Source organism: Hyaena hyaena, unplaced genomic scaffold (assembly GCF_003009895.1).
Source record: "Hyaena hyaena isolate Hyena2069 unplaced genomic scaffold, ASM300989v1 scaffold_113, whole genome shotgun sequence".
In the NCBI taxonomy this organism is placed as follows: domain Eukaryota; kingdom Metazoa; phylum Chordata; class Mammalia; order Carnivora; family Hyaenidae; genus Hyaena; species Hyaena hyaena.
The window spans coordinates 3,153,776-3,180,893 of record NW_024080745.1 but is presented as its reverse complement, the minus strand read 5'-3'; the positions used below and the strand labels follow the sequence as shown (position 1 = coordinate 3,180,893).

At 44.0% G+C, this 27,118-nt stretch overlaps 1 protein-coding gene across 2 annotated transcripts in view; it reads right to left on the bottom strand.

Moving 5' to 3' along the window:
- Window positions 1-26,675, bottom strand: part of ELK3 (ETS transcription factor ELK3) — a 65,331-nt gene extending 38,656 nt beyond the window's left edge. For both annotated transcript variants that reach the window (XM_039236562.1, XM_039236563.1), the window contains exon 1: window positions 26,335-26,675. The gene's annotated coding sequence lies outside the window, so the exon portion shown is untranslated. The remainder of the gene's footprint in view (window positions 1-26,334) is intronic.
- Window positions 26,676-27,118: the final 443 nt, after the last annotated feature.

The window sequence follows — 27,118 nt, the reverse complement described above, 5'->3', positions numbered from 1 at the left end:
CACTTGGACTCAGGTGCCTTCTGAATGCATCTTTGTAAACGGCCACAAGTCAGAAACGCAGGGGAGCCCTGTGATCCTTGCAGTTGTGGCACACGTCCCCTTGGGTGGCAGGGTGGCATTGGGGGGAACTTGAGAGAGAGATTCATGAGCTGCCCACTTGCAGAATGAGTCCCCAGCCAAGCGATTCCCTGCTTAACGCTGGAGTCGATTCCCACCCATCCTCCTATCTTAGCCTTTGGCAGTCAGCCTCTCGTCTGAGATCTGCTGTGAATGCTGGGTTCCATGATGAGGGCATTTAGGTCGGGGCTGGGGTTCCTGTAACTACAGGGTGTGCTGCCTCAGGAAAGGTCTTTGTTCGGTCCCTCCGTGATCTCCCAGTGCTCTGAAACCCAGAGCATGTGGGCCACATGCAGCAGAAGCCCAACTGATAAAGGTTTGTGGAACTGAAGAATCACCAATGCCACTCGAAGAGCCCTTGGCTTCCCCGTGACATTTGTCATGTTGCAGATCAAACCCACTGTCACACACACTGAGATGGGAAAAGCATCTCTTCCTTGCTATGAGAGGAAAGCCTAGAAAATACTCTCTGGTGTGGAGTTCGTAAGTGCTCTTCCTTCTGTCTGAAATGCTGTTCCCTAGCCTTGGATCCTGGTAGACTCTTACTTATCTGTGAGGACCCAGTAATAATGAAACCTTCTTGAAGAAATTCTTCCCCAACTCCCCCAGGCAGTTTCATATCTTCAGACACCTGAGGGCTTTCATGGCAATGCTACTGATTCTCCTACTAATAATCCACTTGTGTTACCAATATTCGTTAAATTAGTAAGTGATGGAGATGAAGGAGGGCCTTATGATGAACACTGAGGGATGCATGGACTTGCTGAAACCCTATATTGTACACCTGAAACTAATATAACACTGCATGTTAGCTACACTGGGATTCAAATAAAAAATAAAAACGATACATCCTCTCAGCTAAGGGGGGGGGGAGATGGAGAAAAAACATCTGAAACCATTGGTTATATTAGGAAAGCATAGGTGGTTGGGCCGCCTCCAAAGCTTCAACTCAGACCACCTGTCATGGCTGGGCGCATGAGGTGTCCTGGCTTTTAATCTGGGCAGGACAGGGGTGACACTCCAGTGCCAAGTTGAGGAAGCCAGGGATGACCAGAGGGTGGAAATTGGCTTCTGGCCCAAGAGAAGCTTCAAAGGCAAGCTGTGAGGTGGGGACCGAGACGGAGAGATTGAAGGCTCACCTGCTATGATGGCGACAGGGAGACACCGAAGCCGGGGTGCCCAGAACAAGGGGCCAGTGAGGAGGCGGAGGACTCCAGGAGACCCGGAGGCCAGAATAACCTCCTGAGGCCACTTCTTTCTCCTTTTTATATTTTTGCCGATTCCACCACATCTTTCATGCATTTGTTTTAAAGGAGAAGCTTTCAGACTGACAAGCTATGTTTCTCCCACCCGGGAGTGGACGTGGAAGTACCTAGCCATCCAAGAAGTAGTCACTTACTTCTTCCTTTTCATATGTTTTGCTGAGAAAACACATTCTATTATGTCTCCAAAGCGACCGTGGAGCTTTTCAGTTAAAAGAAAGCAGATTAGGAATGTTCTCCAAAAACCCATCCGGCATTTTATTTACGGCTCTTTAAAGGAGATATTCTTTATACCAATCAATCTTTGCCACAACAGCCACTCAGTCAGTAAGACAGTAAATCGTTTCATTGTTGGATCAAAACCGCCCCCTGCATCTCATGCACGAGCCTGGTTAGGCACAACTGCTGTGATACGCAGCCCACTGGCTCCAGTTCCTAATACGAACCACCCTTCTGACTATTTGTGGAAAAGCCACAAACTTGCTTCTCATCACTGGCACTAAGAATTGTTAACAGTCGTCTCAAATTTTTGGGCGTTTTTTTGGCCAAACGCTTCAGACAGTAAGCTTTAAAACATCTTTGAAGCTTCAAGCAGATGCTCAGAGGAACCTGTTCCAAAGGGCAGAAGGCTGCCAGTGGGTTTAGAGGTCTGGAAGACAGCGCTTGCTGGGCCCTGGGCTCATGCGCCAGCTAGGAAGGCGGTCAGCTGCCTGCGCGCTAAGACACTCAGACCATCGTGTTCCCGATGGGATGACAGAAACATATTCATGTGTTTGAATGTATTTTACAGTTATTGCTTCTATCAAACAGGGCTCCCTGGAACTTATGTTTCCTGGAATCCCAGTCCATGGCATTCCAGCACCAACCCCCACCCCCCCGCCCCATTATCAGAACCATGTTCTCTGGGCATAACTGAGGAGGATAGATGTTCTCAATCTTTCACCCCTTCCCCCATTCACAGCATGTGCTCAGGCGGGTGGAGTACTTTTTTCCCACCCCACTCCAACTGGGGCTTGACCATGTGATTCAACTTGGCCAATCAACGTTCTAGTAGACATGATGACCATGCAGATTCCACGCCCACGTCTAAGAGGGTTCACATGTGTGCACTTTTCCTCTTGTGCTCCTGTCACTGCTGTGAAGCTACTGCCCCAAAATGAGACACGCAGAGCCAACCTGAACTCAACCCAAAGCCTGGAGCCAGGTTCCACAACCCACAGTCTGAGGCAGCATCCCTGAAGCTCGCCATGAGAAACACACATGCCCTGGTAAGCCAGTGACTCTTGGGGCAGCCTGTTATGTGGCACCATTGAGCAAAAGTTGACCATGACATTGTCTTACATACCTTTTTTTATTACTGCTTTAACTATTTTTTAAAATGTTTATTTACTTATTTTGAGAGTAAGATTGAGAGACAGTGCAAGCAGGGAAGGGCAGAGAGAAAGGGAGAGAGAATCCTAAGCAGGCTCTGGCTGTCAGCACAGAGCTTGAAGTGGGATTAGATCCCAGAAGCCATGAGATCATGATCTGAGCCAAGATCAAGAGTCTGATACTTAACTAACTGAGCCACCTAGGAGCCCCTAGGTGATTTTATTTCTAAGTTAACTCTTTAACACCTAGAACCTTTAATGAAGTGCTATGTCTTAAAATGCAGGTACAATAAAGTCCAATTTACCTGGCTGCCATTATAAGGAAAGTGGGTAATTCAAAGAGCATACTGTGGCTCTTAAAGTAAAATGTTCAATAAAGTAGATACTTGAGATTTAAATTTGATAATTATGCAAACAGAGACCTGCTTCAGTTAAAATACTTTATCAGCCTAAGCTCCTATAGCTGATTCCCCATAACTCTCTGCCTAAAATACAGTGAACACATGAAATTGCTAAAAATCTTTTTAAAATATTCCCCAAACTTTTTGCTAATTAGAAAAGTCTTCTCTCTCCCCTTCCCCTGACCAGACTTCATTTTGAACGTATAGGTTTTATCCAGTATTATAATGCCATCCTTTACGCAAAATCAAATTCTGCAGCTTTTTTTATTTTCTTAAATAGTTTATTGTCAAGTTGGTTTCCATATAACACCCAGTGCTCATCCCCACAAGTGCCCTCCCCTTCATACCCATCACCTCCCTTCCCCTCCTCCCCAACCCCCATCAGCCCTCAGTTTGTTCTCGGCATTCAAGAGTCTGCACTTTTTATATTTAGGTGGACGAGTCCACTTTTGAAGGCACCATTGCTCTTCAGGAAGAGCTGCTTCTCAGCAGTAGACACTGTCTTCCGTTGGCCCCCTTCAACCTGCCCCCTGCAGTAGGTTTCCCACCCTGTCTCCTGGAGCTAACCAGAGACATCAGACTCTGCAAAGAACAAAGCCACCCACTCTTTGTCTCCGCCCTCCTTTGCCTTTGTAATTTACAGCCTAGATCTCCCCACAGTGGAGTTTAGTTATTTAAAACAGTTTGTCCAATTTGAATAAGATGCACACTTCATTTTAAAGGTCCCCCATAAAAATAGGTCCCACATATTGACAAATTATTTTCATTAAAAATTTTGTTACATTCTCCCTTCGGTAAAAACAAAACTGGATCTAAGCTTCTCAAGGTTTATGATTCTTATATAATGATAACATGAAGTTTACAAATTAGATTCCTCCCCTGTCCCACTCAAATTAACAATTTTACAGATGATAGATGATGTTTAGTTGAAAGGCATCCCACTCACAAAAAGGTCAGAGCAAGGATAGAGCCAACGTAAGTTTGCTTGAGTAAGATGTGTTTGTACCACTACTTCCTATAAAGATTCAATTCTCTCCTCACTTCTTTCAAAAAAAATTTTTGAGCATCCACTTTATGCCAAGACACCATCTGGGTATTTGGGAGACATCCACAAACAGAAGAGATGAAGACCTCCGTCCACAGGGAGCTCACCTTCCAGCGGTAAAAGAATGGCCATAAACGGCAAACATAAGACTATTGGGCTGTAGTGTCAGAAGAACAGCGCTCTGGCCAGAGCAGGTTAAAGGGCTGGGAGCCTGAGGCACATGACCGGAAGGTCACGGAAGCCCTCAGCGAGAAGCTTCGGGTTGAGAAATTCCTCTGTTGTAAAATAATTTTCCAAGTGGGTAAAATCATTGCTCTCATGCAGACATAAAAATGAAGACATGGTAAAGATTTTCTTTTACTCACTGACCAAGTAGGGAACCGGGCAGGCCTTACAATAAGTTAAAAAATATCTGAGTAATAGAAGCATTTATAGATTAGAAACACTGAAATGAATGCACACATGGGGCAAATCTAAGGGTGGGAGAGAAGCCTGCAAGACAGAACAGAATTTGCATGTCTATAGACAATCACTACTTTGCTGTCACTTATCTATAATTAACAGAGTTGCAAACAGCTTCCCTAAAATCAGAATCACATCACCCAGAGGGGTTTTCTCCTTAATTCTAGACAATGCAGTTTTTCACCAAAGCACAATTATTCTGTACAAATTGCAGCAGGTGAGAGAGTGAGCCACTTTGTCTATTTAGAAGTCTACACAGTGGGTCAGAGCAGATTCAAAAGCCTGTCTCTCTGGGTTCCAATCCAAGTACTGGTCCTGTCTGGCCATAGGACTTATGGTAAGTTGCTTAGCATTTCTGCGCCTCCTTATCCTCATAAGTAAAATGGGGATGATGATAGTACAAGTATCTCTCTTACAGGGCTGCTCTAAGGACTGCTTAGGTTCCTCATTACGCACTTGAACTATACCTACTACAAAGTTAGTGTTACTCAAATTTTACTATTATTTTTTTAAGCAACAGGAAACCTCTTCATAGAGCATGCTGCTTTCACCTATCACAAAGGCATCATTTAGATACTGGATCACCTTGGCTGTTTGTTCATTAGGCAATGACCCCAATACAGTCACTGGAATCCTTAAGTTATCCGGTGACTGCTGTTTAGACAGTGACTCAAAACATGCTTATATTTGTTGTTTTAGACTATCATCAAAAATGAAAGGACAATTTTTTTTTTTTAATTCTGAGAAAACTCAGATCCCTGGGCACATATTTGCTGACACCAGCTTAAGAAACACCGGTTCAAAATGCTTAGCCTGCGGCCTCCAAGCTGCTGTGAGCTCCTGGGTGCCCACACCTCGCTCGGGGCTGGTTTTCCCCCTGGAGGGTCTGGGGCAGGGAATCGCGTAGATGATAGCCGTTCGGTCAGGAAAAGAGAAGTGTTCTAAAGTGACAACCCAAAGGCCATCTGTGACAACACGCTTATGACCACTGGTGATAGAGCCCACACCAGTGCGTTCCCCGGGGCTGGTCAGGGCAACAGATGTGGAATGGAGAGGGGTGGGGCTAGCCACACCAGGAGACAGTAAGGGACTTGTCTACTGGCACAGACTGGGAGTGACAGGAAGGCAGACTGAGTGTTACTTTCCACCCCCATTCTGTGTCTTCAACTCTGTTGTTTTTAAAGAATGCAAATACTGTCCTTGATTCAGTCTTTAATCTGGATGGAACCGCACAGAGAAGGATGCTGTAGACTGAACACGGTGATCACTCCGCTTATCCCTCGTGCCCTCCTCTGCCTGCCTGAGAACTGCCAGGCCACATGGCTCTACCACACCTGCAGCATCTCAGTGTCTCTCCCTCAAGTCAAGGGTACTAGCCACCACCCCCACCCCAGCACACATACGAACTCCAGGCAAACCTCCTCTGGCCCCTGGGGGTCTAATGAATGCCCTGCACAAAAGAAGTGAAAGCTGCTCCCTCCTCAGGATCAGGAAAGATCAACACTCATGAAACAGGGTGAAAGCACTTTCCTGTATTACCTCATTTAATTTGTGTTACACCCTTATGAGTCAAATACATTTATCATTCCCACTTTGTAGATGAGAAATTGAGGACCGATTGTGGAAGAGCAGGTGCCCCCTAGAACAGTTTACTCAGTATGTGGTCAACACACCAGTGCTAACTACTGATCACCAGTCGAAAGTAAGAGGAGTATAAGAATCGAGAATAAGTATTATAGACATTTTTACTGCAACTTGTCATCACGAGATCCAAGTATGTGTCAGTGTAGGCTCGTTTTACTGGCACAAGCTATGCACAAGCCAGAATCGTGAAGTAGGACCATGCTAAACATGTGACAGTCAAAGGTTTTCAACTATAGCCCAAGAGTATACAAAAAATTTAGAATTCATTGATTAAAAGATTAAGTATAATTATAACTTTATATGAAAAATTGTGGGAATTGACAGCTAATGGATTGAAGATGAATTTTAAAATGCAGCAATACTTGCTTCATCTTATTTTCTTTTTAAAACTTGCTTAATTTTAGGAGCTCCTGGGTGGTTCAGTCAGTAAATCCGACTTTGGCTCAGGTCATGATCTCATGGTTCATGAGTTTAAGCCCTGTGTTGCACTCTATGATGACATCTTAGAGCCTGGAGCCTGCTTCGGATTCTGTGTCTCCCTCTCTCTCAAAAATAAACATTAAAAATTTTAAAAATACTCTATTTTAGATAAAAGGTAAAAGAATTAGTATGGCAAGTTTGTGTAAATGGGTTTCAAAATCTCTTTTCTAATGCTGTTAACATACCTCTATTAGACGGGCTTCTCACCAGTGTAAATGAAACAAAATACAGAAATAGTTTATATACATCATCTCCTGCAAGTAGCAGTGTCATATCCAACCTAGATTAAATTCATTAGTCAACAAGAAGCAAACTCTTTGTACACTAAAAGTGAAGTACTTACTGATAAATGTGGTGTTTGTTTAAAGTGTACTTACAGGCATTTAATACAAGGATTCTCTACTTCACTTGCAAACCTTTTTTGTTTGGTTAAATTACTGAATGGCAAAAAGTTATCAGTATTAATAATGATATTCTATGTTATTTGCCTCTGTATGCATTTTCAATGAATATGTAGTTGTCATTTTTTTCCTCCTTACATTTATTCTTTTTTTTTTTTTTAAATGTTTTGTATTTATTTCTAGGAGAGAGAGAGAGACAGCGTGAGCAGGGGAGGGTCAGAGAGAGAGGGAGTCACAGACTGAAACAGGCTCCAGGCTCTGAGCTGGCAGTCAGCACAGAGCCTGACGCGGGGCTCGAACCCACGAACCGCGAGATCATGACCTAAGCTAAAGTCGGACACTTAACCGACTAAGCCAGCCAGGCGCCCCTCATTACATTTATTCTAACTGTGTATACTGAAATGTCATTTCATGCCCATAACATCACTAATTAAAAATCGGGCTTATATTTTGGTACCTTTGGTCTTTATTTTCCTAGTAACTTATTCTTCTTGCATTCCACAAAATTATCAGTCCACCGTATGTTGGAAATTCTAAAAACTTATCCTTTTCCCCTGCTGGCTTAAGAAGCACTGACCCCAAATGCTGACCTGGTGAGCACCGATCTTTGTTTTGTTTGCCAACGTGTCTCCACCTCAGATCGGTGACAGGTCACACTACACACCCAACAGACATTTGTCACATGAATGGATGAATAAATAAAACTGAGGTTAGCTTGCGCCACAGCCTGTACCCTGTATTACCTGCTCTGTGATACGGCAATGCAACACGCATGAGAATCTGGAGTAGGCTCTTTTGGAGAAGGCCTTCCAGAAGAGGGAGCATGAGTGCTCACCCTTTAAACTAAAGGGTGTGTAAAACGGTAAAGGGGTGAGCGGAGAGAGGCAGACGTCCTCCAGAGCAGGAACAGAGCAACAGCAAAGGCCAAAGCAAGAATCGGGATGGGGGCCTGGAACAAAATGCACCTGCAATTTACCCAGAGGCAACCTCCTCCACTTGAGTCTGAAAAAGTCACCAAGTAGCAGGGGTGATGTGCTCCCTCCAATTCCACCAAACCTCCAGCAGCTGCTGGGCTGACAGGAGAGTTAGGTCCCCCATGAATACCAGCGCTGCTTTGGCACCTAGAACCTGAGCCCCAAGGCCAACTCACAGCGACATGAATAGTGTAAGTTAATGCTTCAGGAACCACCTCGTTGCTAGGGGCTCTAGTAATGCTTTAACTCTAATTTGGAGGGAGGAGAACAAAGAGGTACAAAGAAGGTCTCTCCAAACTGCTTAAGTTTCAAGCCCCACAAAATGTGGCCCTGCCTCTATAGAGCCTCTCTTCAAGCTGCTGCTTTACTCAGAGAAGCTGCTTTTCCTCTGCTAGGAAGTGGGCATTCTCTCTGTCTGCCACAAGGTGGCGCCAGACATCTTAACGCGAGAGGGGACTGCACAGAACCGCTTTATGCAAAGCATGAGGTTTTTGCTTCCATTCTTAGAAGTCGAAATACCAACTTATTTGTTCTTCTTTCTATTGATGGCAACCTATCACTTCTCTTTGCATGTTCCTGGTTTCATTTTTAAAGTTACACTAAGGTGGGAGTTGAGGGGACAGTACTATTTGATTTTCTAAAGCTTACCTATTGTACCAACAAAAGGAACTAGTCAACTTAAAAAACAAAACAAACAAACAAACCAAAAAAAAAAAAAAACAATGTCAGGGGTGCCTGGGTGGCTCAGTCAGTTGAGCGTCCAACTTTGGCTCAGGTCACGATCTCACCGTTCATGAGTTTGAGCTTACCCCCACGGCTCAGAGCCTGGAGCTGCTTCAGATTCTGTGTCTCTCCCTCTCTCTGCCCCTCCCCTGCTCCCACTCTGTCTCTCAAGAATAAAAAACAAAGTTTTTAATTAAAAAAAAAAACAACTTCAGTCAGAAATTAGAGAGCTCAAGGAATGAAGAAGAGCACCTACATAAGAACCACACAGAGTAGGCAGGTGCTCAGTAAGTAGATGCCTTTTCGCTTGCTAAAACCTGGATGGTTAGAGAAAGGAGGCTAAATGTTAGCACTTCATATGAAAATTCTCCTACCTTCCAACCCTCTGTCCGAGCAGAATCTAGCAAGCATTTGTATGCCATTATATCATCCAGGTCCAAAAAGAAGGGCAGAAACTATTTCATTATATGAAACAAACCCTGCACTTATCAAGAATTGGAAAACAACACTTTGTATTATTTGAGATGGTACTAACTCAGCACAGGACACCTTTAAGGCATTAAGTAAATGAGGATAACATTTGGTAACCACACCCAGACGTGAAGTCTTTTTCATTATTTTTATGAGGTGGAACAAAGATTCAATTTTTTTTTCAAAAGGCATTTTAATTATCATCAACCCCTGCATGTAAAAAAAAAATGCCAATCTAGGAAGTCAAGTTCAAGTCCCTCAAAGCTCTTTTTACTTATTAACAAATGTTTGTATTCTCATTCATTGTGGGAACATCTACAGAATGTGCATTTTTTAAAGAGCAGGGTGAACAGGAAGAGAGGGAGAGAAGCCATTGCTCAGTCTACTTATTCACTATAATAAGTCCGCAATGTTTTTGCAAATACAATTTTTCAAATATCTCTTCCACCTGAGGAAAGAGATGGGGAAGGCACTGTACTAGAAATAGCCACTGTAATAGAAACTTAGGAAACTGTATTGTCTCTGGGTAAATTAGAAGCAACTTGATAGGTTCGTTGATGACTTTTTATAAGTGAATTTCGTTCGGACCAGTAAATGGATGGCTACATTAACTCTGGCTGGGAAATCATGTTTGAGCCATTCTACTTCCTCCTTCATCTGTATATTCATGCCATTTTCCACCCCACCCCACTATTGCACAACTCTGCTCATCTTATCCTGTGTTTTCAGACAGACCTGCACAGAGATGGAACATGGCCTATTTTCCCACTATGCTGCCTCACATGGGCACTTCTATGATCCCTAATTTGGCAACATCCCCAAATTTCCTAATGTTCCTGCTCCAGAGTTTGTTCTTTCTGGGCTTGAAGAAGCAGCATGGAGCAGTCAATCCAGAGGGTTAATAAATAACTGGTTGCCCCAGAAGCACACACCTATTTCTCTGTACCTCAAAGAGGCAAGTCCATTTGAGTGGGACGGTGATGGGAGAAGCTCAGTCACTGCCCCATCCATCATGAGCCTTCAACAAGGCTTACTGCTGCCTCCACATGTGCCTTCTATGGGGCCTTCAAGAAGGCTTCCACACGGGGAGCCATTTAGTGTTAGCCATCATTTCATTAGTGTCCTCAGCAGTTTCAACAGGGCACCTGGCAGACAACAGGCATTTTATAAACAGGGGTGTCGTGAATCTAAACTTCTTTGGGTCTTGATTTCTTTTTAAATGTTTATTTTTGAGAAACAGAGCACAAGTAGGGGACGGGCACAGACAGAGACGGAGACACAGAATCTGAAGCAGGCTCTAGGCTCTGAGCTATCAGCGCAGAGCCCAATGCGGGGCTCGAACACACAAACCATGAGAACATGACAGGAGCTAAAGTCGGACACTTAACCAACTGAGGCACCCAAGTGCCCCTGGATCTCAATTTCTTTAGCCGTAAGGAGGGGATTGTAATATCTGACTTCAGAAACTCTTCCTTAATGTGCTAATGAGCCCAAACATAGGATAATTTATCATTCTCTTTTTTATCTCGGGAGAAAAATGGACTTGTTCACCTCTCCAGTATCTTCTGACTGCATGAGCCCTGCATCTCTCTCCTTGGCTTGTCAGGGAGCCACACAGAGTGTGCGTTCTGCAGCCTTAAACATACACATCTCCATTTAATCTCTTCTTTGAAAACATCACACACAACTTTATTGGGCCGTTAAAGGAACACAAGTCTGCTACATCAAAGCAGCCAACTGGCCACCGAGCCTTCCGAAAGTGAGGCTGTAGTTCATTATAGCCACTCGGTTAACCACATCCACCTCCCTCGTATATCAACAGGCCCAGGAAACAGATTTAGAAATCCTGGGCACTGCAGGGAAAACGTTTTCAGGTAACCAACTGTATTTAAAAAGCAGACCACATCTTGACAGATGAGAAGGACTATAAAAATCAGAGGCTCCTACAACCTGGGACAGTCCCCAGGCCCGTCCCCCGCCCCCCCGCCGAGTCTCACATGGAAGCACGGGCTCTACCAACAAATATCTTTTCTTTAACAGACGGCTTGTTCCTTCCCAGACAGTTTTGGACTAAAACCCAAACGTTCACTTTCTTTGCAATTGTTTCTGTTGCCCGTGTGTTCTGAGCACATCTTAATTCTGGCCTGAAGCACGTCGTCCCCACTCAGTTCTCAGACTTGGTAACACTTGGCTTCCTCTTCTGCAGGTTGCAGGCAGGAAACTGGAAAATGGGCCACAGGAAACCTGGCCTCCTACATCTGTCCCACTTTGTAATTGCAGCTCTGGTTTCATTTTGCTTTGTGTGTCAGCTCTGTTTTAACCCTCACTACGACGGCCAAGCTCTGCTTTCTGGAAGAACACAGCTATTCTTATTGCCCAAGAAAACTCACGGAGACTGTTTTTTCCTCCCCAGAGTAATTAACCCCATGAATTCAACAGGGAATAAATTGCTAAGCAAATTCTTCTTCAACAGTAGCCATGTGGATCAAAAAAGTGCATGGAACTAGAAAAATGATTCCTTAGATGTCTTAAAGCTACCAATAAACCCCTGGGGGGAAATCAAGACTATTTTGGAGTACTGGACACAGAAGTTATTGTAGAGAAATAGGATTACCAGTGGTCCAAGGCTCCCTGACAAAGTTTGACTTGTGAGGTTTTGATAAATAACATATGAAAATAAGCTATACTCATACCTCACTATAATCGCTTTCATTATGACACTGTCTCAAATTACATTTCTTAACAATTATCACCATTATGTTGAACTACATGAAACTGTTGTTTTTATGGGTCAAAAACAGTCAAACATCCACACTCTCATACAGGCAACTTAAAGCATATAATCATATACAGAGAACACACACACACACACACACACACACACACACACACCCAGGATGGTCTCTCCTTCCTGTGTTTAGGTCCATGGACCCTTTTGAGAATTTAAAATTCTCTAGGGGAAAAAAAGCTAAGCTACAAAATACACACAATGTCAACATGATTTATAAAATACTAAAGATAATTTCTAAATTTCCAAGAGCCTTATTCTAAAGGAAATGTTAGGTGTCTCCTCCCCGACCAGTAATAGTGAGAGTCCACGCAATACTCTAGAAAAGGGCTCATACCAAAATAAAAATCTGTTACTTCTCTAAATAGGATCTTTTCTTTTTTTAAAATAACATTCTGATGAGCATTTATCATGTACCAGGCATTGTGCTCCGCACTTCATACACATCTAAAATATAATCCTCCATGAGGAGGTTGTGACATTAGAAGGTGAAAGAAGATGCTCGTGGCCACAGGAGTGATGTGGACGGAGACTCCTGTCCAGAGGCTGGTTCCACGTCCAGCTTCTTAATCACCATTGTTCCTCTGGCAGGGGCTTCATTTCTTACACGCACACCTCACCGCTGCTCAGAGAGAAAACTCATTTCAATTCAGTGGGACGTGAACGTTCCCACTATGAATCAAATCAGGAAATTTCCTTGTTCACTTCTGGCTTTGCCTCGTCTGTGACTCCTGTTACTGCAATTGGTTCTGTTTTAAGGAAGAGACGTTGAATCCATGCTACCATCATTTTTTAAACTCATTTCCTTTCTTAAAAGATCTGCATGTTGGGACACCTGGGTGGCTCAGAGGGTCAAGCGTCTGGCTCAGGTCATGACCTCACAGCTTGTGAGTTCGAGCCCCGCGTCGCGCTCTCTGAGGTCCTCGCAGAGGCAGAGCCAGCTTCGGATCCTCTGCCTTCCTCTCTCTCTGCCCCACTCCCACTAGCTCTCTCTCCCAAAAATAAACATTTTTTTTAAACAAAAGACGTGTATGTTGGCTTAGCCCCACTCCAGGTTCATTCAGCACTAAATAATGGTGTTGGTTCCTGATAATAAAGACAAGACGTGGGAAGCTGCACCGTCTGTGACTCAGCTCCCCCTCAGCAGGGGAGCTCTTCCTCTAGCCGGGGTGCACACAGGCCAGTGGAAGAGGAGGATGCGAGGCAAGAACAGAAATGCTGCGGACTGAGCCTGGCTCCAGAGAGGGCATCTAACACCTGCACGCTTTCCTCCTGACAGTAAAAGGAATCCTGAGAAACACTTCACCTGAGAATAGAGACGGCCTGGGAGCCTCACTGAAACCACATGATAGCACCCAGCGCGGCCCCCAGAAGCCAGCAGAAGCTCACGCTTCTTCCTTTAAAAACAAACAACTCTGGGGAAGCCCTGTTTTGAGTTCTAAGATAGAAATATTTGGGATTTCGGGGAGGATCGTGACAAGCGCATGAAAACAAAATACTGTCTTGGGTTCAGTACCACTTACTTAAAATCTTGCCAACAGTCCTTAAATGTGAACTTCCACTGAACGGAGCTCCCTAATTTCCAGTGGGGATTTTTCCTCCCATACTACCCTGAATTCTTATATTTCATAGGCCTTTGAATGGAAAATCTTTTACCTAAGCTTTTGTACTATTCCTATTTTGAAACTTGATCCTGTGTGTAAGGGGAAAAGTTGAAAATCAGAATATAAATTCTCATGACAGCCACGGCCTAAAAGAGTTGTATGATCTCAGGCAGCGATGTCAAAAAAAAAAAAAAGTTGAAGCACAGAGAAATTATCTGTAAAACAATGATAAGGCCAGTCTCAACCCCCTCCATACGTGAGTGCTATCAAACTGAAAGACTTTGGGGCGCCTGGGTGGCTTAGTCGGTTAAGTGTCCGACTTTCGCTTAGGTCATGATCTCGCGGTTCGTGGGTTCGAGCCCCGCATCGGGCTCTGTGCTGACTGCCAGCTCAGAGCCTGGAGCCTGTTTCAGTCTGTGACTCCCTCTCTCTCTGACCCTCCCCTGCTCACGCTGTCTCTCTCTCTCTCTCTCCTAGAAATAAATAAAAAACATTAAAAAAAAACAAAACTGAAAGACTTTATATGTTTATTTTGAAAATAAAAGTCCAAGTTATCCTTTTGGCCAATACACTGTATAAGTGATCTTTAAAATAGGAATGGAACAATGCCTTCAGCTTCAAATAAAACCTGAACAGAGACATTTTTTAAATCTACGGTTGTCTTAACATGAGGAAATGTCTGTTTGCTTACTTTGTTATGATAGTTTTACAGAAGTCAAGAATAAAGGAAATCTTACATGCCGCTTTCACTAGGATGAAACCATAATCTTTCAGATAAACTTGAAAGCTTTTTAGCCCTAAATAATAAGCTGTAAATGCCAAAAGTATATACCCAGCATAGTAAGAAACCTTCTGCATGATACAAAATGATGGTGGATTTTCCACATCCAGAAACTAAAACATTTCCTTCCAGAGCATCCTCCAAACCCTCTATTGTGTTGAAACTGTAAAATCTTTCTAAATCAGGACTTCCTCCTATTATGCTTTAGAGGCGTCTTTCTGGGAAGGGTAGATCCAAGGCAAAAGGTAGGAATTCCCGCAGCACCACCCAGTGGAAACATTAGAAAAAAAACACACACACACAAGATAAAATATGTTTAGTCAAAGAAAATGCATGCCTTAGCTCTTCTAACTAAAAATCTGGACACTGCCTCTTTCCATCAATGGCAACCAGCAATATATTTTGCTTAATAACAGTGCCCTTCTTCCTGGGGCTGTTCCTCAACCACCACCCATCCAAAGGATCACCAACGTCATCTTCCCCGTCTCTCTCACACGTGTTCACACACACTGAGCAGACACCGGGCTGGAGGAGGAAGGAGGCCCCAGTGGGGTCAGGTGTGGGCTGCGACACCATCTCTTCCTCTCTGAAGGATTCCCAAGGGACCCTGGGGACCGGGAAATGTGCACAGCTGTGCTCAGCATCCCAGGCCTGCTGCAGCTCTGGGCATTTCCTGACAGAAAGGTAACCATCTGTGCACCTTCCTCTTCCCCTGGCCCGGCTGCACCCGGTCTGGGCCACCTCCAACATCTGCACGGCAATTCTCCCTCCCTAGCTCCACCCAGGGAAAGGTACAGACCCTTTCCTCTTGGCCCATCTCCTCCGTGCCTCCAAATCTCTCCCCATGGGACCACTGCTTCTGCCCCGTCCTGCCAAAGCCGCTGTGGGTCCCACATACCCTCCAGGGGTGGTTCAGTCTCTCTGCTTCATTTACTAGCATTATAACACGTCTCTCTTCACCAGTGGCTGCTTCTCACACATGCATGACACATCAGGCTACTAATCTTAGGAACCCTTGACCTCCTCCTTTCAAGCTTTCCTTCACAGCCTGGAGAGAGAGAGAAGCCATGGGACCTCCCAGAGCCACTTCTCTGCCTTTTCTATAGAACTTAAGGTATCATTTCTTCTATCATCTCTGGATGGTTAAGCCAGTGGGTGGTCCAGTCAGTTAAGCAGCCGACTTCGGCTCAGGTCATGATCTCATGGTTAGGGGGTTTGAGCCCCATGTCAGCACAGAGCCTGGAGCCTGCTTCAGAATCTGTCTGTCTGTCTCTCTCTGTCCCTCCCTCCCTCATACTGTCTCTCTCAATGATAAACATTAAAAAAAAAAAAAAAAAAAAGACAACTGTCCCCAATATCAGCACTCCTGGCAAAGTAATCTTTCCCTTTTTCTAGAGTAGGATAGAACCCATTTTATAGGTCTTTTTTAAAAGAGTGTATCTAGAAAATGACAGTAAGCAACTGATCTTGATAGTCACCAGTGTATGATCAGTGTTAAAACTTTATAATGTAGCATTTTTGAGCTGATAATTTACAAATGGCTCATAATATTATAAATGTTCTTCCTTTCCTTTTCTGAAATTTAACATGGGCCAAAATATGGTGGCTCCCGGAAATGCTAAGATTTCGGTGGATAACATAGGCATTAGCTCGGGTCTGGGTCCCGCCCTGTGCGGTGCTGGTGCAAATATAGTTATGAGTTACCGGTTTCTGTGACATCTTTGGAGACTGCTGAGAAGTACAAGGCACTGCCTTACACGGATGATTAGCTAAGCAAGGAAATGGACTCCTCCAGCTTCTAGATTCTGTGGTCACTTCAGCTGTTCGGCTCTTGTTCAGTGCTCTTCTCAGCAAAACTCTTTCATGGTTTAGGAAATGCAAATTCTAGGCATCAACAGTTTTACATAATCTGGTAGGGTAATATATTCACTTTGCAAGGGATCTATAAAAAACAGTGACGCTGCAGTCTTCAAAATGTCATCACCTGCTCATGTGGTGGACACCTGTGGGGATTTTAGCTGCATCTCAAGTCATGAAGGCAGACTATCCCTTTTATGGTTTTACGGTCTCCACATGCATACGTTTCTCTCACATTTTTGTACCTTTCGCTACATATGGTGATTATGGTACCAAACGCAGAGTTTCATCTAAACTTAAATAACTTCTAATCGAGTTCTTTTTAACACAAAGCAAAAATATGATGGCATTAAGATAAAGTGGCACACAAAAGGCATCTCATTTTCCACTGAACGTCTATTTAAAATCGAGCCCGACTGGTCGACAAACTACAGTAAGTGGAACACATTTAAAATATCTTCGTGTTGAGTACAGTTATTTCTAAGAAAACTGTTGCAAAAATAGATGAGTGATTTCAAAATTAATCTTCGCTCAATGCCATGTTATTTTAAACCTATTTATTAACTCCCCCAAATGTACTGAATAAATGGTTTACTCATTTGTGTCCGGTTAATGCAGACACATTTCCTTCAAAGGACCTGTAAAAGCATCTGACAGAAGAGAATGGCTGTCGGTGGCATCAGCATCACACATCAGATGTATACCCCGAAGTGTCCTGATGGCCCTTTCTTCCCATTCAGGAATCTGCCATCCACTAACCCGCCTTGGCCCTCTCCTGAAATGGCACATACAACTTGATACTCTACTCTTCGAATAATTGTTCCACATGAATATATTAACTGTAAAAAAAGAAAACAACAGCCAGAATTTGCTTTAGATGATCTTTTCCCTCTTGCTAAAGAGAGTCACCCTTCCTACGTTTTAATCACCCGGAGCATGTATAATCTCTTATGTCAAGGTCTTAAAGTTTCTACTTTCCCAAAGTCAAATTAGTATGTCTTAATATTTAGGTTAAGAAAAAAAAGAAGCAAAGGATGTGGCCATGGCTGGAAGAGGATGCTGTGCTTGTGGTTCAGCTCTGATTTAAATCAGAGCAGAGCAATGCTCTTATTTAAAAGCAGGCACTCTGAGCTTTGGAGAACCCCAGTGTACTTGGGTCATTTGTTCAATTCAAGGCATCTTCTAACAGCCCATACCTTTATAATAAAAGTAATTCACGTTAAGAAAATGTTACCATCATTCAAAATTGCTCAATTTGTCCAAGTACCCTAGATGCCGAATTGAGAGTTATCACCCAAAGAAGCGAATGAAGCCAAGTAAGGAAATGTCGAGGGCTGACTGATATTTTTGCCTCGACTCTCAAAGATGAATTTAACCTTGTGCTAGAGACTCAGCACAGATGGGCCAACCTAGGCCTGCTTGGGGCTTAATCAGTTCCAATCCTGCCCTCAGAATGTCACCTGCAGAATCTGGAGATGTTTGTTCCAAAATACTTTTAAAAAGAAAACAATGAAATAAAAATAGAAAGTAATGCTCTACCACCCAACATCTTCTGGTCTAAGTGATCAGCATCTAGGGCTTGGATTAGCAGAAATAACTTCCCTACCAATGCTCATGGATTCTAGATTCCAGAAGGTTTCGAAAAGCAAAACCATACAAAAGATTGAGGCACTGCATCATATACAGTCTTCCAAAGACTACTCAAGGGTTTAGTCTCTTCTTATGTCCTTAAAGGGACCTGCTGAAATTATCAGGAATATCTACTTTCTCTCTCCTAGAAGTTATATTTTTAAAAATCCAAGTTTTCTCTGGGTTCTCACAGGGGAATAATGGTGTTTTTGGATGAGAACTTCAGCAAATGTTCCCTTATGCTCCCGTCCTCTCTACAGAATTAGGGCTCGGATCTTACAGGAAAACAGTGGCTCTGGATGCAGAAAGAACACGAACTGAGAATATACAGTCCCATGTTCTCTGAGATGCCTGCCTCCCTCTTCTCGCCAACATATGTGGAGGCATACCCAGATAGACAGATGGACACACACACACACCTGTCAATGCTTATCTTTTTCACTTTCGAATGAACTCCAACTACCAGGGCTTATGTTTTAGCCTCTAAAGGAAAAATTTTTCAAACTCCAATAAGGAGATAGTGGGGAGATTATATTTCCAGTTCACTGAGTATTAACCAGAGAAGTGCCCTTCTTAACTCCAAGGTTCAGAAACTGGATGACCATCTACCCCTTTTCTCACTTAATTGAGCATTCTGACCTTTCTGGCCCTTGGTATCATCTTTCCAAGGATGAAGAGAACTTGCAGGTGCAGATAGTGTAGGAGAATCCTGGCTCTTAATTCCTACAGAGAATTCCTGAAGTTACCCAGGAGCACATCCTGGAACAAATTCTGGGGCTTATTTTGTTGCCGTTTGGAACTCTTTCTTCTCACAGTTAACTACAGAGAGAGAAATCTGTTTAATCATACATTCTGGTTAATCAAGGTTTGATGATCAACAAACTGCTCTTTGGCAAAACCCAGCTGAAACTCACACAGATCTACCCCTCCTCCACTAAAAGCAATGTAGATATTAGTCATTCATCCTTTCAAATACACAGGCAGAGAATCTTTTATTTTAAAAAATCAGAAACATCATCCGTTAATTACAAAAAATTACAAACAAAAGCTACACACACAGGTTTTAGTAGAAAAAGAACTTGTAACTGTAAATATTATGGAATTCAGCCCAAAGAATTATGAAAACTTGGTCACTTGAAGTCTTGATGAAAGACTACTGATGGTTACTATAGAATGATCAGTTTTAACAAGGAAAGAATTTTACATCAAGATCCTTCCAAGTTGTGCTGACCTATGAATTAACTGTTAACCAACCATTCCCAGAATAACACCGATATCAGCATCAGGGCTGAGTGAGGTCTATCCTCTCAGATATTAACAAACTTGTTTTCTGTACGTCCACCATTTTTGCAAGTCTGGATAAAAACTCTGGAAAATGACATATCCTCTATACAGTTACTTCCTGGCTGTCTTTATGATTTAACCAAGAAATATGCCTCTTATTAATCCCAAATAGTTCACTGTCTAGGAGAGGGTTGGATTTATGCATAGCAATAAAGTGCTTTATCAAGTCCAATGGCAAGTTTCTCCCCCTTTAGATTGTTTCTAATTCAATGAATGCCAGGTATTGGACAATATACTGGGATAAATGTGAGGATGAGAAAAACAGATTAGGCCCAGAGGGAGCTTCCGGACTTCTCAGATGTGAAACCCATCATGGCGCGTCTGTGCTCAGGTACCCCTCGCTCTCTGAATCTAATGGATTCAAATGTTAGGCAGAGACTTCAGATAACAAGGGACGCCATGCTATCAAGTCTACTTGGCTCCTGAGTTTGGGATAATGAGTATCAACGAATAATGAAGGACACCAGCCCTATCTCTAGAAATATAGATCTCAACGTGTTCACTAATCTGCATGTGGATAGTAAGAATTTGGAGAGGGAGAATTCAGGTAAATGAGAAAACCTATAAATAAAGGTGGCAGGGGCTTAAAGGCCAGGGCTGATGACCAGATGACGGTGGGATCTGAGCCTTGAAGAATGGCCACAAACTGGCAAAGCAGAGTGAGAACAATCTATGCAAGTGGGGGCAGGGAAGGGAATTCCCAGGGAGAGACAAGAGCATTTGGAAAGGCCCAGTGGCCAAGAGCTCACAACTGGCTTGAGGAATGGATGAAAAGCCAGGGTTTCTGGCTCAAATCACAGCTTACATTAAGGAGTTGGGTCTTTAGCCTGGCAGAAGCCACTGGGAGATTTTAAGCAGAGGGATGAGGCAGTCAGACCTGTGGTTAAAGGATCAGTCTAGCTTGTGGGTAGACAAGGGACTAGACAAGGTGAGAGGGAATGAGGGATCCCTCAGACACAGCAGTGGAGGATGGACAGCATTTTCAAAGACAATAGGAAGGAAGGAGCAGGGACTAAACCTTGTGATCAAAATCCTATCTGGGGCTACTCAGCATACAACCCAGACAAAGTCACTGGTGTCTCCAAGAATGACCCAACTGTAAGCCATCAGATAGGAGTGATGCTGGTCACAAACCTTTAAAAAAAAAAAAAGGAAATGAAGCATGGCAGCGAATACCAACCTTGCCTAGAGTGTTCCTCATTCAACAAGGAGCTAGAATGGGATTGAAGGGGAAATTTATGGGGAACCCCTTTTCCCACAACATACTTCACTTGAATCGTTGTCTGAAAGTTGGCTGTCTGCAGAGGACAGCAAAAGTTTTCATATTTTTACAACTTAGAAGAATTCAAGTTCCTTACTCCAAAAACTAGTACAACACAACTTTGACTTGAAAGGGTTTACCCCAGTCTCTCCACCTGGATCGCTTCACCATCCAGCTGGAAAACTGATGTTCAGGAAGATGAAGGGCTAGCCTCTCAACCCAACTGGTTTGAAAGGGATCTACCTTTTCCTGCAGCACACAGCTTACTTTGGGTTAGCTTAAGTGGTATTAAATAATGTAGAAGGACCTTTTCCTCCTATCCTAGTGCTAAGGAAATCTACACATTTTAATGATTACGTTTAAGCAAGCAGTTAAATAAAGATACTGCAGTATTTTATCAAGGCGTTCTGGGCTTTAATAACCTACATGGTAGAATCATGAAATTGTCAGAACAAAGAGAAATAGCTAAGGCATGTTTTAGGGTGATGGAAATATTCTCTATTTGAAGGCAAGGGGTATGGATTCCCTGGATGTATACAAAAACACTGAAGACCTGTCCATTTCCATGCGTGAAATTAAATCTCAAAAAAAAAAAAAAAAGACACCTATGGTCTCAGATTCCTTGTTCTACTGCTGGGAGTGAAGGAATTCTGCCCTCGGTCTAAGAGAAGGCATTAGATAAGTGTGTTTTATATCTACCCCATCATTCCCATATGTAAATGTAGAAAATTAGGAAGTATTCTTAGTAATGGCATCTTTAAAGATACTTATGATACCATGTGCTTAAGAGCCTCTTTTTAGAGCAGACATGTGAGTAAACTAATTTGTCCAGTTCAAATGAGATTAGTATAACCATCATCTTAATTTCTTTTTAAAAATATACAGATAAGTCTTACAGACATTATAAAATAACCCTATTTAATTCATAGAATAATTGAATAATTACTTTCTAGGAAATGCAAATTAAGACATCTCATCGATGAGTTCCTAATTTCTAGTGGCAATTCACACCAAATTACAATTTATTGAAATGACCAATTCAAGGTTTATTTTTAAACTGCTGACACATATGTTAAGTTTCAGGTAATGGACGAAAAGCCATTTTTATTTTGGTTACAGGTAGGAGTCATAAGGAGTCAAATTTCTGCATAGAATAGTTACTTAAAAAAACTGAATAATCTATCGTTTTTGAAGGCCTTCAGGATTCGTTACCAGATGGTTACACACACACACACACACACACACAGACACACAATTTCCTGGGGCTGCACTTTTGGTGGTTAAAGGCAGAGTTGTCACAGTCTCACTGCTGCAATTTCAACCAAAAAGCTGGATGATCTTAATTCAAAGTGGCCATGAGCAATAGTAATCTTGAGCTGCAAATCCACTTAAAACACCAATTTCAAAGTTTGGGAACTCTCTGGATATAAAATGAAACTGTAATAACTAAGAATTGTCTCAATGTGCAAGAGACCTCTTCCTCCCTCTTTAAAGTTCAAGGTATATTTTCGGTTTAACCTAGCTTCTCTTTTTTCATCATCTAACATTCTATTTTGATGTGTAGGGCCCTGGACTTCCTGTTACTACATCTTGATATTCTACTGTGAATCATGACTCATTCTTAAATCATAGAGAAACTCATCGAAATCCCAAATTTCACAGCACGTATGAATTCAGTTTTTTAAGAGGTCAGCATTCTTCGAACATTACTTGGAGCTGCAGAGACAAAAACACTGAACAAGTCCATGTAGAAATTATGTCAATCCACTGTTGAGTCAACACATTTATTAGATCAATAAATACATGCTCTATGCGTAGTAATTTTGGTCTTGGTACTAGTTATGAAAATGTGTTACATGATAGGTTAAGTAAAAATAAGTTACAAAACAGAAAGCGTAGTAGGATTCCAATGAAAAGTTTTACGTATGTGTGCATGTGTCCATACACATACACACACACACACACACACGTATTGTAGAAGACTGAAAAAATATATACCAAAATGTCAACAGTGGGATTGTAGGAAATGTTTATATTTTTCTTCGTGGTTTTCTGAATCTTCCTAACATAACTCACATTACTATTTTTTAAAACAGAAAAAAAAAAAAAACCCTCCTAACCTTTAGAAAATATTGTTATGCTGGTGTGATCTCAAATATACTATCAATCAATCTATGAAGGCAAAGGGGGAATTAATGGATAACCAGGACATAAAAAGCTCTTGCCAGAAACAGAAAAACCTGACGGGAGTGGGGTCCTTCATTCAAATGACCCACGTCACTCTCGTGTGTGTAGGCAGAGGCCGTCAGGAAGGGGCAGAAGTCAGGGCACAGCCAGAATACAGAACCCATTTCTTTTAAAGTTTAATGAGGAACCCCAGGTCTGGGGAACATGGAGACGGCTGAATCATTCCCTAGGACTGGAAAGGAGCTAAGCAGTATTAATTCATAAGCAGTAATTCACCATCAGAAAAAAAAAAAAAAAAGAAGGACTCTACTCCAGGAAGTCACATCCTTGGACAATATTTGTTAGTGTTTTGGGTTTGTCAATAGGGAATGTTTTATAGCCATATTGTTTTTTGGAATCAGATAGGTGTATAAACATGATTGGGTACCACAGAACACACAAAACCCAGTATCTGACAGTTAAGAAAGGAATATTTTAATTTATATGCACTGACTGGAAGGGCTTTAAAACCGATTTCAGGAAAAGATTCAAGTTCCAAAAAGTTATTACAAATATAAATTTCAATATATGATCTCTGAGTTACATTTCCTGTATATTACAGTTTTGAATTATTAATTTTTTTTAAATAAGAAAAAGATCTTTAATAGAGGTTTCAGGAAACTCCAAAATTCAAATGGGGCTGAAAACTTGCTGCCTTCCTTATCTGGGCTATTGCCATTCTGATCCAAAAAGCATTAGTACCAAGCAAGTGAGGTTCAGAGATGGTCTAATTCAGCTCACAAAGGTAAACCATCCCAACTCATCATTTAAATGTCCTTCTATTGTCTATTACTGACCAAAAAGAGAGAAAGGGAGAGAAAATTCATCCACACTGTGTTACATACGTGGCAGAAAAGTACAACTTATAACTAGTAAATGTCCTATCCACTGAATGGCTGCCTGTAAAAGAGTTATCATCATCATTAATGTAAGTAAGAGTTTCTCAACTCAGACACGGACATTTGGGGCTGGAAAATTACTTGGGGGCTGTTCTGTACCTTGCCAGATGTGTAACAGCATTTCTAACTCTTTACCCCACTAGATGCCAATAGCATCGCCTCTCGTTAAGAAAACCAAAATGTCTCCAGATATTGCCAAATGTCACCTGGGGGACAAAATTACTCCAGAAAGTCTGTTCATCCAGATTTGTTTGTAGTTTGCTCAAAGGGGCCTTTCTTGAGCTTTTGGAAAGCTATTTTCCCCCTTATCTATTTATTATAAGTTCTGTTATCCTACACACAGCTTTCGATGCAACAATTTACTGAGCATCTACTCTGTGCCAGGCACCACGTTAGGGACATCCTGTACTTCTGTCCACTGAGTCACACCCTGGTTGGGCTGTTTTCAGGACATGCTTTGCCACCATAAGAGAAACACCAACACCTCAAAAACCCTCAAGAGTATGTCCCCAAGCAGCAAGTCCTTGTCCATAAAGGAACCCCACAGTTCCAATCAGGTTCCTTAAAACTCTTTACCCTTTTTAGCAACTCTACATATTTCCAACACTTAAAGGTTTAAAAAGGGGGGCGGGGGGGTGGGGAAGGCCAGAAGGCCTTTGCTATTTTGCTGTATTTGGCACAGAAAGACCATCAGGGGGGTTTTTACAGGCAGGATCATTACTGGAAATTCTAAAAACACTTATGGACAGTCTTCTTAACTGTCTGACCCACATGCCCTCCTAACACAATTTGTAATTTTATAATCCCCATAAATTGAAACCCATAACTGACCTATCCCAAATAAATGTGTCACAGACAGAGAAAAAGGGAGAGAGATCAGAGGGTATTTTGTTTGGCAATAAAGCAATAAGGCTCAGAAATCGATTTGAACTCATTAATATATGCCTGGAACATGCTTAGTTTCTCATCTCCTCCGGCTCCCCACCGCCCACAACCCCTTCCAACAAAGACATAAGCACAGAGGAGAAAAGATGGGGGTGCTTAATCTGCTTGGGCAATAGAAACTTCACACACACACACACACACACACACCCTACACACAACTAGAAAAGAAAAACCTGTAAGTCTGAAATCCAAAATGGCCCAAGTGACTTCAAAGTTTTCAGGATAGTGCCCTGAAAAGGTTGTCGGGCAGCTGCACCTCTAAGTAAATAAAGCCGTAACTTGTCTCAGTCTCCAGCACACGGCTCCCCCGGCTGACAGTGGCTGCACAAAACCCCTCCTGTGCCGAGCAGCGGAAACTCCTAATGAGATTAGTTGGTGTGTGTGCAGACATTACTTAGCAATGACTAAAGGGGCTCTCTCTTCCTGCAGCAGCCAGTGGAAAATTCAGGGAACTTTTTCCCCCTGCAGCAGCAGAATCCCTTTAACCCTCTCCCCAGCCAACTTCCAAAAACAACTCAGCCGCCCCCCCACCCCAAGCCCCCGTCCTGCTGGGGAGCTGGGGGTAGTTAAAGACCGGCCAGGGGCTTCCAAAAGCCGGAGCGTAGGAGGGGGGCCCGCGGGGAAGGGGCGGGGGACCCCTCGAACACTACAAAGGAAACTGTAAAAGGCACAAATACATAAACCTGAGAAGGAGCAAACCAGTTTCTTTGTGAGCTCCTCTAGTGAGTCATTTTCAAGATGCTGTCTGCTGCCAGTTTCAAAGCGGAAGCGCATGGCAATTAGTCTTGCCGTTTCCAGACAAGCCAGAAACTCTCCCGACACTCGTTTTTTTTTTTTTTTCTAAAAAGCCCCTTTTGCAGTTTCTGAAATAACATTTCTTACTCCCACCCCCACCCGCCACCTAAATGCGAAGGTTCGGTTCAGAAAATATAACAAAACCGAGACTTCTTATTTTTCTTTTTTAACTCTCTCAAAATTTTAATTCCTCCTCCCGAAAGTTACAGTAGCATTACAGGCCAACATTCAGTTGCAAGCTGACCAGCCCCTTCCTAAAGAGCTGGGGGCTCCAAGACCGTCTCCTGCCCCGATCCTTTGCCCAAACCGTGTCCAGTAAAGACTCCACTGGCTTTTAAAGGTCCACCTAGGCGTGCGCCTAGGGCGGTGACCCAGACGGGGGTCACCTGCCTAACGAGAATGGGAGCGGCCCCCCAGCCCCACATCTTCACTCCCCACGCCCTCCCTTCCTCTCCCCGAATGGGAGCATCGGTGCCCACTGCCACCCCAGGGGAATGCCAGCCCCAGCTGGAAGGTCGGCGGGGGTCCAGCCTCCAGGCACGCAACCCGTCCCGCCGCCGTTCCTCCCAGGGACCCCAAGTCTCCACGTCCTCTCCTCCCCCCGCGCGCCCCCTCCTCCGAGCTGAAGCGCAGCCCCAGGGCAGGGTGCCGCCGGCTCGGGGTCGGACGCGGCGCGGAGCTCGGGCCGCGCGGGCGGGCGCAGGAGCATCCCCGCGGCGCCCCCTTCCCAGGCCCGCAGCCCACCCCGCGGCCCCCACCAGCCCCACCCCCACCAAACGAAAGAAAAGAAAGAAAAAGCACCCCGACGAAACTTTGCAACTGTCCGAGCAACAGGCAGAACCCCCTGCTACCTACCCAGATGTGGGGGAGCTTTCAAGATCCTTCTTCGGGGGAATTTCTAGGAGGAACCGGGCGAAAGCCCCCGACTTTCCATGCTGACAGGCGTCTGCAGACGGTCTGTTGCTCTTGTAATGAGATCCTGATTTTTCCCCCTTTTTTTTCTTTCTCTCGCTCCTCTTTTTTTTTTTTTTTTTTTTTCCTCTGGTGTGTGTGTGTGTGAGAGCAGGAAGTTGGAGCAGTCAGGCCGAGCCGGCTCACTTCCTTTACTGCATTATTCCCCAGGCGGTGTGCAGTCTGTGTAAACAGGCTTTTCCGCCCCGCGCCGCGCGCCCCGGCCGCGGCTGTGCGCCGGGGCTGGCCGCCGAGGCCCGCGCATACTCCGCCGCCCGCGCCCCGCGCGCTCGCCCCGCACCGCGCCGCGCCCCCGCCCGCCGCGCGCCCCGCTTCCTGCTCGGCCACCCCAGGGGAGGAGCCTCCGGACCCTCTGCGACTCCGGGCGGCCGCAGCCCCTCCCCAAGGCCGGGCACTGCTTGGCCAGAAACCTAGAAAAGACAGCCCCCCGAGGCGCGGGTGGGGACCCCCGGCTGCGGCGGACCCGGGGATCCCTCCTCTCCGCTGGCGGGGGGGGGTGTCTCTGCGCTGGGCACTGCAGTGGGGTCCTGCCTTGCCCAGTTGGCCTGGGCGGGAAGGCCCGAAGCGAGGAGGCAGCCAGACTTGGCTGTTTGCAGTTAGCTGAGATGGCTGAGTTGTGGGGCAGTGGGGCACGGGGCGTGGGGTGCAGAGTTAGGTGGCTTTGGGC